Source organism: Chionomys nivalis, chromosome 16, assembly GCF_950005125.1.
Source record: "Chionomys nivalis chromosome 16, mChiNiv1.1, whole genome shotgun sequence".
NCBI classification, from domain to species: Eukaryota; Metazoa; Chordata; class Mammalia; order Rodentia; family Cricetidae; genus Chionomys; species Chionomys nivalis.
Genome location: NC_080101.1, coordinates 34,928,292 through 34,944,245, shown reverse-complemented (window position 1 = coordinate 34,944,245; position 15,954 = coordinate 34,928,292). Strand labels below are relative to the sequence as shown.

Genomic DNA, 15,954 nt, shown 5'->3' with positions numbered 1-15,954 from the left:
CAGCAGAGAGAAAGCGTGGCAACCCTTTCTGAGAAAGAGGACTATTCGAGGCACGTGCGTGTAACAAATAAGAAGGGGTGGGTGTTGTAGGAAATGTTATTAGATGTTTATCCGTACAAGTTCTCTATCTGCCGGGCACTTCTTTAAACATCAGCGTGAAATACATCAGGAGTCAGGGTCCCTGAGAGAAGATGTTCTTGATGTGATTGTGTGGAGATTTAAAGTCGTGGTGAGGCCGGTTCCTGAGGTCAGCTGAGCGCTCCCTCCTGTCCAGAGCTCTCTTAGATCCATTGCCTTCTGTGACCTCCGTAGTCCCTGGGGACACTGTGGAAGGCAGACTACAGTGATGTCATGGCCAAAGCTGCCGAGACTCGGGAGAGCTGATCCTGTGTCCCCTCCTTGAATGGAAATGAAGTGAACTGGCCCTTTACCCAAGTTAAAAAGAAAATGGGTGCAACTGAAAACAAACACCATTCTTCAACCATCCCCATTTACCTCGATATGAGAAATTCTCTGTGTGTACAGAGCTGCAAATTCATATAATGTATAAATAGTTGTTTCTCATGATGGTAGTTTGGGACTAAGGATGTAGCTCAGTGATGGGGTAGTTGCCTAGTACAAAGGGCCTTGACTCTGATCCCAGTACCTAAATAAATAAATAAATAGTTTTGATTTGTGGAGCACTTACTACAAAAGTAGCATCCTAAATACTCTGTTGTTTTACCCCAGGTAGTCATATTCTGTAGATGGAAAGAGCAAGAGTTACAGACACTAATGAATGTGCCAACAGCTGTCATCTAGAAAGTAGGCAAGCGGGAATCAAGTGGTAGCCCTCTGTGTAGGGAAGGAAGGGGAGATGGGACATGGGTGCTGTGTGGATTCAAGAAGCTGAGCCGCCTCTTACTGCTGGCACACCCAAGTGGCGTTGGGGTACTCTCCCTGACCATTCAGGCAAAGAGTACTTTCTGCCCCTCTAACTTTTTGTAAAGAGTAAGAAGGTAGAGCTGGAAAGATGGCTCACAAGTTAAAAGCAATTACTGCTCCTGCAGAGAGAGTTGGGTTTCACGCCCAGTGTCCACATCAGGTGGCTCAAAACTACCTGTAATTCCAGTTCCAGGGGGATCTGGTGGCCTCTCTTGACCCAAAGGTACCTTCACACACACGGCGCATATACTTTCATGCAGACAAACACAGATACACATAAATAAAGATAAATGTTTTTTAAATGATCTTTTATATACTTTGCTTTATCCAGAACCTTCTCTGAAAGGTAAAAATGTGTGAGTGGTGTGGCGTGGCGGTTTGTATCTTCACAGCATGTTCTGGGGTGTGAAGCCGTTGTATCCCTTCTGGTAATAGTAGCCCACACTCTAAGAAGCAGCCATGGGCAGGACAGACACCTGAAAAGCTCCATGCGTATTCTGCTTCCCCAGCCCACTCTGCTGACCTCTGCCTTTTCCACGTGCTGTGGGCGGAGGGAGACTTTCACCTGTGTTAATCACCCACCTCCATTTGACCTATCCAGTGGCAGATGGTCCAGGTCCTTGTATTACCTGGTGTGAGATTTAAGAAATTGCTGACCCGTCTTGGGAGTTTAATAACCTTGAAGTGGAGCAGAAGAAGGAGCAAGGGAGACAGGCTTCAATGGAAATCCACCAGCCTTTCTCAGAACACTACCTGAGTGAGCTTTGATTAGATGCTGCCCGATTTGGGGCATTGCATTTCTATTTCCTTAGTGACCCAGTGAGTCGTGTGTGGTCTGAGACTCCTCCGTTCTGCTCGCATCCCTGCAGAGAAGACAATGTCTCGGGACACAATGTGTCCACAAGACCCAGTGTGGAAAAAGCAAGTTCTCTCTTATTCACATCCCACAAAGGCAGGAGAGCTCGTCTATTTCACATGCTTACTGTGGTACCCACGCTCACACGCCATACACAGTAATGCTAATTACATCAGAACGAAAATATCAAGACCATTGTATTTCTGCATCCATTGAAACTGTGACTATTTCCTTCTGCCCTATAAGCTGTGTGCCCACTCAAGAGCCTGGAGAACATGAGCAGAAATCACAGGAGTGAGTAGTCACCTAGCTCCAGATTCTCCTCACATACAGGCGGACCTTTCTGCTTCCCGTATGTCTAGAGGTGGTCCTGTGCACAAAGAAGGGCGTAGCTTCAGTGATGCAGTCTCTAGCATCCTAATCATAGTCGGTTGGTTCTGCCTTTGGCAAGTTCCACACATTAGCATCTGCAGACAATAACGGACGTGCTAGCCTCTGTGACGTTACCGCTACTGCCTCTGGAACTCAGGGCAAACCCCAGACCAGTATTGTCACTGGCCTGCTGGCTAAACTTTTGATGTTAGTAATCATGGTAAATCGCTTGAAACTGACTCAGTAAAAACAAAATTATTTTTAATTGTGACATTCGGTATTCTGTTCTCACCTCTGACCTGTTCCCTCCTTACATCCTCACCTCTTCTTCCGTGTCTGACTCGCCAACACTTCTAAAGCCCACTTACAGGGGAGTTGAGTTTCTCCTGTTCTGCCCCAGTGCCTATAGTGGCGAAGAGGTCAGAATTAGGCAGGCTTGCAGTCCCCGTGTTCCACATTTGACTCTCTGTTGTCTTTTCTTCGCCTTTGATTCTGTCGCTTTTGACTCGGTTCTTTTTTGAGACAGAATAATTTCTGCTAGGTTCTGGGAACTCCCCTCCCACCCGATGGAGACGTTTTTTTGGGGAGGAGAAGCGAGCCCCTGTTGAGCTGAGCCTTCTGTACAGATCTGTAGCGCCTTCTATTAAAATGTAAAGTGATCCGTTGAGTCATCCTCCCTCTGGTTTGACTCAGACGCTTTATGGTGCACTTTGCATGTCGTTTCTCTGTAATGATTTCCCCATGGAGAAGGGTGTCTGATAGAATCCAGGCAGACTGGAGATTGCTCTGAGTCAAATGGATCTTTTATTCTTTTAGTATTAACCCTTATCTCTCAGTTTCCCGTCCTCAGATTTTCCCTGAAGGAGCCTTAATGAAGTAAACAGGCTCCACCATCCTCATTTAGCTCCTAATCACTCTTCACAGATTCCTCTCACGTTAACAGCACGAAGCTCTAGGGGAATCGTCTACAGGCTAGAAGGGGACTTTGAGAGAGAATGTGCCGCACAGATGCCCTGATAAAGAAAAATGTAGAGAAGAGATGACATTTCTCTGTCCTCTAAGAGGCAGATGCTAATGGGAAGCAGAAATTGATGTGTGAGAAAGGACTAGAAATGGAGACCACAGCAAGGTGACAAGGGAGGCAAACTGAATGTCACAATTTCGGAAGGAAAGCTGGCCTGACCCAGGACACTAGATAGGAGTGTCCCCTGCACCCTCAGATGGGAGGATTGCCACAAAGGAACAACAAAAGGAAGACAAAAAAGAAACTATCAAAGGGGAAGACCAGTTCCATGCTAGATGGTTCAACAGCTGCTTGGCCTGTCTGTCCCTTCCCAGCGCCACACTCCTCTTCCCTCACTGTCCTCCCCTGCCCACACCCACACCATCACCCAGCCACGATCGATGGTGACCGCTCACATTGGACAGCCTGGCATAAAGACCCTTTCACATGCCTGCATTCATTTGACAGTAATGGTTTTTGTCCCACCTTATGTTCAGTTCAAGCTGTGACCTTCTCCCTGGCCTCCTAAACAGTGTGGTCCCACCTGAGATAACTGGGCAGAGATGCAGAAGAAAGAGAGGACCAGCATCCTCTGAGATGCTGCCGCAGAGTCCAGTCCTGCTCCTACAGAGCACTGTGTGAGGTGGGAAGAAGGCAGGTTTCTCTGTGCCCCAACCGGCACTGTGCTTTACTAGATGTGAAATTGGCTTTGATTCCTCTTCTCTTTGGACTGACTTTGTTTGTGACAGGGAAGGTCACACAGAGAGGAGCTCTGTCTCTCTTCATCCCCCTCTGAGTTATATACTGGCATTTTTCATCCAGCCAGTTTCATTGTTTCCAACCTATCTAACTTCCTTTTAGGAACTGCAGTTAGAAATGCATGCATTTCAAGACTTCCCCAAAACTCTTGTACTTTTATAGAAACACAGATGATAAAACAAGGAATCCTTTGAGTTCACCAGGTTCTTCATGTTACAAATAAGAAAGCAGAGGTGCACAAACAGGTTTGGCCTTTGTGAGAACAGAAAACATAGAATCTCTGAAAATAGTTTATGGTGGCACGGAGCCTGGGGATCCTAGGGGTCCTGGACCCTTCTAGTTTCAAGAGAGACTTTGTCTTTGTAAAACTGATTGTAGATACAAAACCAAACACATAAGCGCCATGCTAGATGATTCAAATAACAAGTGTTTACTTCCCAGTGGGTGCAGGCTGGAAAGGGTACCAGCATGTCAGGTTCTTGTAGGGCTCTTGCTGGCTGAGACAGCCATCTTTTGATTGTGTCCTTGTGTGGTAGAAAGTGAACGAGAGGGATCCCTGGTATTGGCGCTAACTCTGTTCATGAAGACTCCACCATCATAACATGATCTAATTACCTCTGAAAGCCCTACCTCCCAGATCATCGTCACGGTGGGAGTTAGGGCTTCAATAGATAAATTTGTTGGGAATACAAATAGTTTATTCCATAGTGCCTTCCATATCCTAGTGATATTTCATAAAATATCTCTAGGTATTTAAGATTTGTCCATTTATAACACACTAATAGAATTGGAATACATATTATGATTTCTATATTGTTTCTATAGGCTAACATTCATCATTAGGTTTGTGACATTAATCTGCATGCTACATGTGGCTCTAATTTGCTGTGTTATTCCATGATATAAGTGCATTATAAATACTGTATCCCCCAGTGCTACTGACTGACATTTCATTGTTTCTGCTAGAGGGTTATTATAAAGAATGCAGCTGTGAATGCCCTTAGTGTTCTGTTTAGGAACTCACGAGTATCTCCACAGTGGAACCTCAGAGTGGAATTATGGGTCATAATCCATGTGTGCCTTCAACTTCTGTAGGCAATGCAAGTCGTTCTCCAGAGCTATTAAACCAACTGTCAACAAACAAGGATTCCTGTTGCTTCACAGCATCACAGACTTAATATTGTCGAACTTCCCTACTTCTTTCCAGGCTGATGCTCAGGTCTTGTCTTTGATTCTGTTTTCCCTTTTGGTAGATCCACACAGTCTGCCTTACCATTGTAATCTATTTTCCTAGTCAGCTTCTGGAGCAGACCCTGACTCCCCACCCAGATCTTGTCTAAATGGGGAAAGTTAGAAGGGTCACTACGATCTTATTGGAGCTTAGAATATTTTGTATCTTGATGTGTGTAAAAGAACAAATGAGACAATCCCCAGAAATGCAGGGCCTCTCATGATGGCTCCCTGTTCAGATCCGGGTGGATTTCAACTGTGTCTTGACTGACCATTGTCACAAAGGTCAAGGAAAAGGGACATTTATACTGAACCAGGGGGACCATTGAGAACTACTAAGGACTTGATGATGCAATTGTAACATCTTCAGCCCTAACAACGGCCTTAAATTTCAGTCCCCTTAGCAAAAGACCGCAGATGGAGTCTTTGAGCAAAGAAAGAACGTTTTACCTGCTCTGTGGCAGGACCTCAGTTAGCTGTCTGGAGCACCAGTGACATTAACTGACAAGCACTCACTTTTCCATTAGGAAACACCCAAGTTGAGCTGCTTTCCTCTCTCAGTAGGGAGTTTGATGTTAGCAAGGGCTCCCCATCCAGAAGTAATACCGAAGCCATTACAGTAGCTCTGTGCACTCGAGAATCTCTAGAGATTTGGTAACTTTCTCCTCTAAAAACTAACCCTTACAGATTTACAGTAAATAACTTTTTAAATGCCTGCTAAAAGCAGATACTCACTCAGCAATTACTAAATAATTTAGTGTTTGATTTACTGAAGTGTTTACTTCATGCACTGTTTCTGGGAGAAATGTGGGGAGCAGCAAGTGAAACGGTTTATAATTTACTCCTTTTCTTCACCCCCAAGGCATATTCATTTTCTTTTCATCCCCAGCCTTCTAGACATGACAGGTTGTCTGTAAAATTTAACGTTTCACTTTTTTGTGAATTGCAGCTTTTCAGATTCCCCACTGTGGATTTTTTAACTTGGTGAATTATACTTTTAACACTAGAACTGTTAGACACTTGACTATCGGCACATGATCCCGTAATGAATGAAGAGTGGTTAAGAAAAGAATCGGCGTTCATTAATATTGTATTTTTTGACTGATAAGAGTTGCGGTCTGTGGAGCTTCTTCCGAGGGGATGAACATGCTATGATAATGTAGTAGTAATTAGCTCTTCCTGCTAAAGCATATGAAGAAATGATTGGGGTGTGTGTGCTGTGCACATGTGCAGCTGGGGTTTTTGGCATGCAAAAAAAGAACGTGATCCAGCCAAAACCCAAATCAGAACCTTTGGAAGGCTTTCTCACAATCTGACTTCAGCTAATGTCTACATACTTTAACACATTGTCTACTGCTTAGAGTAAAGACTAGCTGTCAGACTCCTGCGTGCTATTCTGGGATCCATGCTCCCCACACTGTGAAGTATTTCATTCTTAGATCCTGCAATCCCTGCTGATTTGCTGCATTAGGCGGCAAGTGTTGCTTAATTAACATTAGGAATGAGGGGAAACAGAAAGCAGAGAGCATGGAGCTGCACTGATAGACAGAAGAGCCAGAGTCAGATCAGCATTCACAGAAAACACGTGATGAGTGGGGGATGAAGGGGCCGCAGGAACGATGCGTTCCATCACGCTTGAGGAACTCGGGGAGGAGAAGGGTCCGTGGAGAAGTAAAGAGGAAGACAATGGGACAACTACAGTCGATAGAATTATCCAGAAAATCACCAGCTAAAGTCTAGCAACACTTTTACGATAATGAACTCCAGGGTTTGCCTGGTGTTTTCTAGTTTTTATGTCAACTTGACACAGGCTAGAGTCATTTTGGAAGGAGTAAAACCTCCATTGAAAAAACGTCCCCATCAAACTGGCCTATGAACATTGTCATGACTGATGATTGGCATGGGTAGGCCCATCCCCTCTGTGGACAGTCCTGGATGGACTGATGGTTGACGTGGGTAGGCCCATTCCCTCTGGGTAGTCCTGGATGAATTGATGATTGATGTGAACAGGCCCATCCCCTCTGTGGACAGTCCTGGATGGACTGATGGTTGACGTGGGTAGGCCCATCCCCTCTGTGGACAGTCCTGGATGGACTGATGGTTGACGTGGGTAGGCCCATTCCCTCTGGGTAGTCCTGGATGAATTGATGATTGATGTGGACAGGCCCATCCCCTCTGTGGACAGTCCTGGGTGGACTGATGGTTGACGTGGGTAGGCCCATCCCCTCTGGGTAGTCCTGGATGGATTGATGATTGACATGGGTAGGCCCATCCCCTCTGGGTAGTCCTGGATGGTATAAGAAAGCAAACTGAGCAAGCCATGAGGAGCGAAGCAGGAAGCAGTGTTCCTCCCTGGCCTGACCTCCCTCGGTGTTAGATTGTGCTGTGGAAACATAAGTGAAATAAGCCCTTACCTCCTTAAGTTGCTTTTGGTCGTGGTGTTGTATCGTAGCAATAGAAACCCTGGCTCAGACATCAAGAATGTGAAAAGCCCTGGGTTCAACCCCCATCACCACCCCAAAATAGATTTCAGTTTATACTGTTTGATAAACAGAACTAATATAGTTTGGATGTCTTCAAAACTTACTTGAGGATTTAGCCAGCAGGGTAGATGATATCCATGCTAATGTGACTTTTATATCCTACTTTGTCAACTGGGACTCCATATATGGCTATATCCCCTTTCTTTTCAAAAGCCTGTTTTAAGAGAAGGTTGGGTCTTCAAGACACTCCTCTGAGGGAACCCAGCCTTGCTTGTATCCTGGAATATGATAATCCACCCTCTGACTTGTTTTGCCATTGTTCATGGTTGTAGCTTCCTAGTTGGAGGTAATTTGTCCTCCTCTTCAAAGTGACTAAATTTGAAAAATGAGGTACCCTTTATAAGCCCCCTCCTTCTGGTGAATCTAGTATGTCACCTGTTTCCTAGAACACTAGTTGCTCAGCCAGGATTTGAGTGTTTCCTGATGAATATAACCTGTTAAAATTTTTAAACTCAGTACTTGGTGTAGACGAATAGACAAAAGCTAGATGCGATAGGACCAAAGGTAATAATTTGAGAATAGAGAAAAGAAATCAGTATTGAGACTTGATATGGCAGATGAGAAAATGCTGGAAACATTCCAAGGAAATGAAAGTTAATTAGAAGAGACCAGAGAGGCTGGAGAGGTGACTGGTGGGCCAAGAGCACTTGCTGCTCTTACAGAGAACCTGAGTGTGGTTCCCAGCACCCACATCAGTGGTTCATGACTGCCTGCTGCTCCAGCTCCGGGAGATCCAATGTCCTCTGTAAGCCTCTGTGGGTACCTGCGCTTGTATACACATACCCACATGCCTTCATTAGGGCTTCTGTCACTGTGATGAAACACCATGACCACAAAGCAAGTTGGGAGGAAAGGGTTTATTAACTTACACTTCCACACTGTAGTCCATCAGGAAAGGAAGTCAGGACAGGAGCTCAAACAGGGCAGGAACCTGGAGGCAGGAGCTGATGCAGAGGCCATGGAGGAGTGCTGCTTACTGGCTTGCTCCTCATGGCTTCCTCGTCCTCCTTTCTTACAGAACCCAGGACCACCTGCCCAGGGATGGCCCCACCCACAATGGTCTGGGCCCTTCTCCATTGCCCCATTGATCACTATTAAGAAAACGCCCTACAGCTGGATCTTATGGAGGCATTTTCTCAATTGAGGTTCCCTCCTTTCAGATGACTCTAGCTTGCCAGGATACCACATGCAGACATACACACAATTAAAAATAAATGTTTTAAAAAGGAAGGCAGTAGAAAACACTTGTGTTCTTTACTAGGGAATAAAGAGTTTACCCGAAATTTTCTAGTGTTAGTCAGACACCAGAGACCTTGATTTTATTCCCTGACTAGGATTGTTTTAATTGGATTGTGTCAGTTACAATGTTATTCTTCTGATTTAATTTTGTAATTGATTGTGAATAATCAACTTTACATATACTTCATTTGTTTATTTGAACGCCGTAGAACTCATCTGTTTTCCTCACAAAGACTTTTTTTAAAAGGACCTCTTGTAGCATAGTGTAATTTATCCTGTATTGTTAGCAATGTGATAAGTTGTTACACTTATTGTAAAGTTCTGCAGAAATTATAACTGATAGATCCAGAGTGCCACTGAGATGACTGGAGGGGGGAGTGTGGTAAAGACAAGCACCAGGTTCAATCCCCGAGCCCACATGGTAGAAAGAGGGGGCAGGGACTGACACCTGTAAGCTGTCCTCTGGCATCCACACGTGAGCCATGGCACGTGCTCACGCATACATGCACACACACCATAAACACATGTGTAGACCAATTTTAAAAAAATAAATCCAGAGTTTTTTTCTTCGAGACAATATTGAGCAACAACCTGAACAACTATTAAAAATAAAATACATGAAATAATGCTTTTCAGTACACTAGCGGCCTGAGCAAACAGCTCAGTTGGCGAAGTGTTTGTCAAGCAAGCGATAGGGTCCTAGTGTGATCCACTGAACCTGTATTACACAGCTCTGATGGGCTGAAGATGTGGCTCAGTTGGTAAAGTACTTGTCTTGCATGCACAAAACATTGTTTGGTTCCCAGCACTATGTAAAATGAGGCATGGTGTTGCATCCCTGTAATTCAAGCACTTGGCAGGTCAAAGCAGACGGAATAAAAGCCTAAAGTAGTAAAGAGACTTAACTACAGAGAGAGAGAGAGTGAGAGAGAGAGAGAGAGAGAGAGAGAGAGAGAGAGAGAGAGAGAGAGAGAGAAAGAAAGAGAAAGAAAGAAAAAAAAGAGAGAGAGAGAAGCCAAGCCTGGCCATGGTGGCTCACACCTTTAATCCCAGCACTAGGGAGGTGGAGACAGGAATATAAGGTAGGACCAGACAGGATCTCCCCCATTCAGTCTGAGGGTTCCTAGAGACAGGAGCCCCCATTTGGTCTGAGATGTAGTAGAGGTAAGAAGTTTCTGTGGCTGCTGCTCTGCTCCTCTGATCTTCCAGCTTTCACCCTAATATCGGACTCCGAGTTTTGTTTTAATCAGACTAACTAGGATCACGCACCACAAGGTGGCACATGCTTGTAGTCTCTGAGAATGCAGAGACCTCTTGAACATGGGGAAAGTCTTGCTTTCCAACCAGAAGGAGCTTAGAGTTCAGAAAGCTTAGGATCAATGCCTGTTCTTCATAGCCAGATAGATGTAAGACCCTGATGGAAGCAGACACGAAGTACAGTGTTCGCACGTGTCATGAATACACAGTAGGGAGCAAAGAGCCCCAGACCAAATGCTGTCCAATGCAAAACCTGAAAGGTTCAAACTGCTCCCAGGAACCTTATCTGGGTCTTGCAACAAAGCTCAGAATTAAATATCATAACACAAAATATCCATTGGCAACAAAATTGAGTCCAAAATTTAACTAACAATGTCTGACATGCAATTAAGTGTGCTCAATAATGCAAAGAAACAGGGGTTGTGTGGAAGGATGTGGGCCAGAACCCATACAGACACCAAATATCCCCCATAGTGATTATGGTTTTGTTCATGTTAGGTCAAAAGAAAGATGAAAAATCTTAAGCAAACATGTGGAAGATGTTTTAAAAGACCCATATTAGACCTTTTTTTAAATCAATATATAAGGTCACAGTAATGAGATAAAAAATTGCAGAAGAGGCTTTGCAGATGCCGCTGTCCCCTCTCACCACTTGCTGCAGCCATGGTCAACCCCACCGTGTTCTTCGACATCGCAGTCGATGACGAGCCCTTGGGCCGTGTCTCCTTCGAACTGTTTGCAGACAAAGTTCCAAAGACAGCAGAAAACTTTCGTGCTCTGAGCACTGGAGAGAAAGGATTTGGATATAAGGGTTCTTCCTTTCACAGGATTATTCCAGGATTCATGTGCCAGGGTGGTGACTTCACACGCCATAATGGCACTGGTGGCAGATCCATCTACGGAGAAAAATTTGAGGATGAGAACTTCATCCTGAAGCATACAGGTCCTGGCATCTTGTCCATGGCAAATGCTGGACCAAACACAAACGGTTCCCAGTTTTTTTATCTGCAGCACCAAGACCGAGTGGCTGGATGGCAAACGTGGTCTTTGGGAAGGTGAAAGAAGGCATGAACATTGTGGAAGCCATGGAGCGTTTTGGGTTCAGGAATGGCAAGACCAGCAAGAAGATCACCATTTCCGACTGTGGACAACTCTAATTTTTTTGACTTGCAGGCTTCTTACCCACCAGACCATTCCTTCTGTAGCTCAGGAGAGCACCCCAGCCCCATCTGCTCGCAGTACCCTGTAATCTCTGCTCTCACTGAAGTTCTTTGGGTTCCATATTTTCCTCATTCCCCTTCAAGTCTAGCTGGATTGCAGAGTTAAGTTTATGATTATGAATAAAAACTAAGTAAGAAAAAAAACTTGCAGAAGACTGCTGAAGTGGAGACCACCCAGGCTGGACTATAAGAAAAAGAACAAAACATTTTTACATGAGCAGGGCAATCTGAACTGGCAGGCAGTTTCTAATTGGCAAGTCTTGAGCCATTGTAAGAAGTGTAGGGAAGGAGACAGCAAAAATATTTACCAAAGACCCTTGAGAGAATGATGGCTGAAGTACCTTCAGATATGAACGCTCCACAGCCACAGACCCAGAAGACTGGAAGGAGAAAAGCCAGAGCTTATCACAGTCACATTATCCCATGGGGAAATGCGTGATAGAGAAAAAATCACGGTCACGTTATTCCATGAGAAATGCGTGATAGAGAGAAAATCTTCAACAGGGGAGGAAAAAAGAATAAAACTAAAGTGCTGAACTGCTCCCTCCTCTCTCTTCCCCTCTCTTCCCTCCTTTCTCTCCCTCCCCTTTCTTCTCCCTCTCTTTCTCCACTCTTCTCCTCTCTCAACTCCTTTCTCTCTCCCCTCTCTTCTCCCTTTCTCTCCCCTCCTTTCCTTCCCTCCCCATTCTTCCCCTCTCTTCACCTCTCTCCCTCCCCTATCTTCCCCTCTCCCCCCTCCTTGCTCTCCCCCCCTCTTCTCCCACTCTCTGCCCCCCTTTCTCCCTTTCTCTCTGAAGGTTCTTGCTGTGTGACAGAGGTTAGCCTCAAATTTGTGGTATTGACTCGGCCTCCCCAGGGCTGGGATTCTGAGATCAGGTTCTTAGTTAAAGCAATGTGAGTGAAAGGATGTGGAATGGGTGGAGACCTCATCCCACAGCAAGAGCATCTGTGAAGCACCTGTTGCTAACATCGGCATCCTGGTGAAATGCTGTTTCCCCCAACCTCGGCAAGGCAAGGGTTTTTCTTCTCATCTGTTCAGTGTTACAGCAGAGCCACTGGCAGCATGGTCAGTCACAAAAATGCACAAAGCATCCATAAAAAGAAGTTGATGTTTCATTTACAGACAGCATTATCTTCACTGCATAAATGCTATAGAAGCTTCAGGAAAGGCCATGAGAACTAATATTAGGCAAGGTTTCAGGATACAAAATCTTTACACAAAATTGTTTCTTGTATAATGTGCAGTGTAGCTAAGTATTGGAATATTTGCCTAGAATTCTAGCAAGAGGCTCTAGGTTTGATCTCCATCATTAAATATAAAATTATTTATATATTAACAATGAAAAATCAAGTTGACACTTTAAAATAATATTTGGATATTTAGGTATAAATTTGAAAATATATTCATAGAGCATTAAAACTTTATTTTAGATTTGATATCAGAGAAGTAAAATATATTTCTTAAAAGTTACATAATTGGGTTTTATCAAGTGAAAACTTTAAGAATAAATATTAAGAGAAGAAGACAAGCCATGGCTGACTGGAGGGAAATAGTAACCTGTCACATAAAAGACTGTTGAGAGCAGTCAGAACTCTCAAGAGTCCACAGCAAGAAACAGACAACCTGATTTGAAATGGAAAGTGTCTCATATCTGTTGCATACAATCCCAACACTCATAAGGCAGAGGTAGAAGGATCTAGTGTTGAAAACTAGCCTGGGCTATAAAGCAAGACCCGGCTTCAAGAATTAAATTTAACGTGGTGGTGCACAACTTTAATCCCAGCCATCAGGAGGCAGAGGCAGGCAGATCTCTGAGGTCGAGGCCAGCCTGGTCTACAGAGTGAGTTCCAGGGAGGTATCAGGTGCAGCTACGAGGATGCCCAGTGTTGGCAGGGATATCAAGAGCCAGTGCTCATATGCTTTTAGAGAAACATAAGATGATACAGCCGTGTGAGAAAACAATGTCGGTTTCCTAAAACCTTAAACTTGTGTGTGCCCTGGAAGAAACTCACGTACCTGTCCATAGGAAGTCTTAAGCACTGATGTTCCCAGCAGCTTTAGTTATAGTAGTCCCAAACTGGAAACAGTCCAGTTATCCATCAGTAGCTACGGATGGCTTAAAACTTGTAAATACAATTCAGCAGTAACGTAACAAACCCTCCTGTTTTATTAGTTGGCATACAAAATAATGGATTTTGCCTGCAGTATTTACTTTCTAATATTTTTATTATTTGATCATTTCATACAGTGTATTTTTATCATACTTGTTCCCACACTTTCCCCTAACCCCTCCCAGATCCATTTCTACCTCCCAAACCATGTGCCCCCCTCCTCTCCCTCCCTCCTGCCCTTCCACCCATCAAATTCAATCTGTGCTTCCCACTCACTCATGTACTCGTGCTGTGTGGCCATCTATTGGAACTTCCATGGACTTACCAGAAACCACACCCCTAAAGAAAACTGGCTTTCCCTACCCAAGGAGTGATCAACTGCCCATAGCTACTCATTTATAGGTGGAGGCTCATGAACCCTTTCTTCCTCTGTGCTAGAATGTTGATTGGCTTGATCTTGTACAGCCCCTGCTGCTGTCAGTCCATGAGTGTATCAGTCCTGCCAAGCCCTGCCGGAACACTTGTAGATGGAAGTTTCTATCCCACCTCGTCCCACAGCCATTCAGTCCCAAATAAACACACAGAGGCTCCTATTAATTATAAACTGTTTGGCCTATTGTTCAGACTTATTACTAACTACCTATTACAATTTAAATTAACCCATAATTCTTATCTATGTTTAGCCATGTGGCTTGGTACCTTTCTCAGTAAGGCATTCTCATCTTGCTTGCTCTGCTTCTGGACGATGACTGCATCTCTGCCTTTCCTCTTCCCACAATTCTCCTAGTCTGGTTTCCCTGCCTATACTTCCTGCCTGGCTACTGGCCAGTCAACATTTTATTAAACTGCATGATGAATCTTTCCAGTTACAAGAGCGTTATCCCACAGCATTTCCCCCTTTTTTCTTTTCAAAACTAGACCCTGAATCTAATCTCCTTTGTTTAGTTTTTTTCCTCTCCATTATCCATAACAACTTGTAACCAACACACTAAACATCCAGCATTGTTTTGCTCTGATTCTCCCCAATTTCTGTCTCTTAGAATCTTTCTGTCTCTCTTACACCATCATTCCTGAGCCTTTTAGAGGGGTTTAACTTAGTGTTCTCCTTTGTTCTGAGCATTCCATGACTTTTATTCTCTGTACTTTGACCAGCTGTAAGTTTCTGCATTTAGCCACCATTCACTGCACAGAGAAACTTTTCTGCTGAGGTTTGGAAGCTGCGCTAATTTATGTGTAGAGATAAGAATCTAGAAGGCAGTCCATTTTGCAGGGTGATAGTAGCAGATCCACCTCTGTGGCCTAGGAGTTCCCTAACCATAGGTTCTTGGCCAGATTTACAGTACCAGGCATTTGTTTCCTCCTGAAAGAAAAGCCTTAAATTCCATCACAAAGTGATTGGTTACCCCCATAATATTTGTGCCACTATTGCACCCACAGGAGTACCTTGCCATGCCAGTCATTATTGTAATTCACAGGGTTCACAGACTGTTGATGGCACTTTCTCCCAGCAGCCTACATAGCACCTCCAGGACTATGAGCGCTAACCAGCTGGGAGAAAACTTCCTGGTCAGTGCTAACTTGATTTTGTCATGTCCTGTGGCAAAGGTGTATGGTGTCTTCAACAGGAAGGTTTTGGTGAGCAGGCAAGGTGAACAGTAAGTTCTGGTGAACAGGCAAGACCAATAGCAAAATCCTATATTGTTTTAGGGGTATCTGGCACCTCTAGTCAGCATCGTGAGGGGAGGTATCCCATACCTAGTAATGGGGTTATTTGGCATCTTGTGGCTTCTGGGAGGAATATAGTCTTGGGAGGAGTATAGTCTCCTGTGTGGGATACCTCCAGTTAAACATGTTTATATGTTTAGGAAGCTTATAAAATAGCAGATTTCCATATGGCCTTTTCCAAAATCTTTAGTGTTAGTTATCCCTGCCTCCTCCGCCCTACCCTCCCATCTCTCTCCTCACTAACATCATATTTTCATAGACATATATCATATACTTTGCTAATTTATCATCCCACTACCTTCACGTGTTCCTCCGTCCTCCATCACCGCTTGCTGGCGTATGTGTGTGCATGAGTGTGTATTTAATTCTAGATTCTGCATATAAAAGAAATGAGTTATCTTATCTTCCGCTATTATTTTCTTTTGTTCTCTTTTAACATAGACTCCTTCTGATTTCATGTTTAGATCGAGATTTTGCACATAAGAGAAAACGCGCAACATTTGTCTTTCCAGTTCCACACATTTTCCTGCTAATAATGACTCAGGTCTTCTTTAAGACTGAATAAAACTCTATTGTGTATGTGCGTGGCATTTTCTGTATTCATTAGTCTGAATATTGACATCTAGGCTGTTTCTTTCTATTTCCTGGCTATTTCGACTATGCTATAATAAATACAGATGTGCAGGTATCTCTGTAGTCAGCTTAAACTCATGT

The 15,954-nt window shown here is 44.1% G+C and overlaps 1 protein-coding gene and 1 pseudogene across 2 annotated transcripts in view; both read left to right on the top strand.

Annotated features, from left to right (window-relative positions):
• The window catches only part of Bach2 (BTB domain and CNC homolog 2), a 329,480-nt gene that overhangs the window by 236,756 nt on the left and 76,770 nt on the right, over positions 1-15,954 (top strand). The gene's annotated exons all lie outside the window — the stretch shown is intronic.
• LOC130887952 (peptidyl-prolyl cis-trans isomerase A-like) lies at positions 10,847-11,535 on the top strand (annotated as a pseudogene).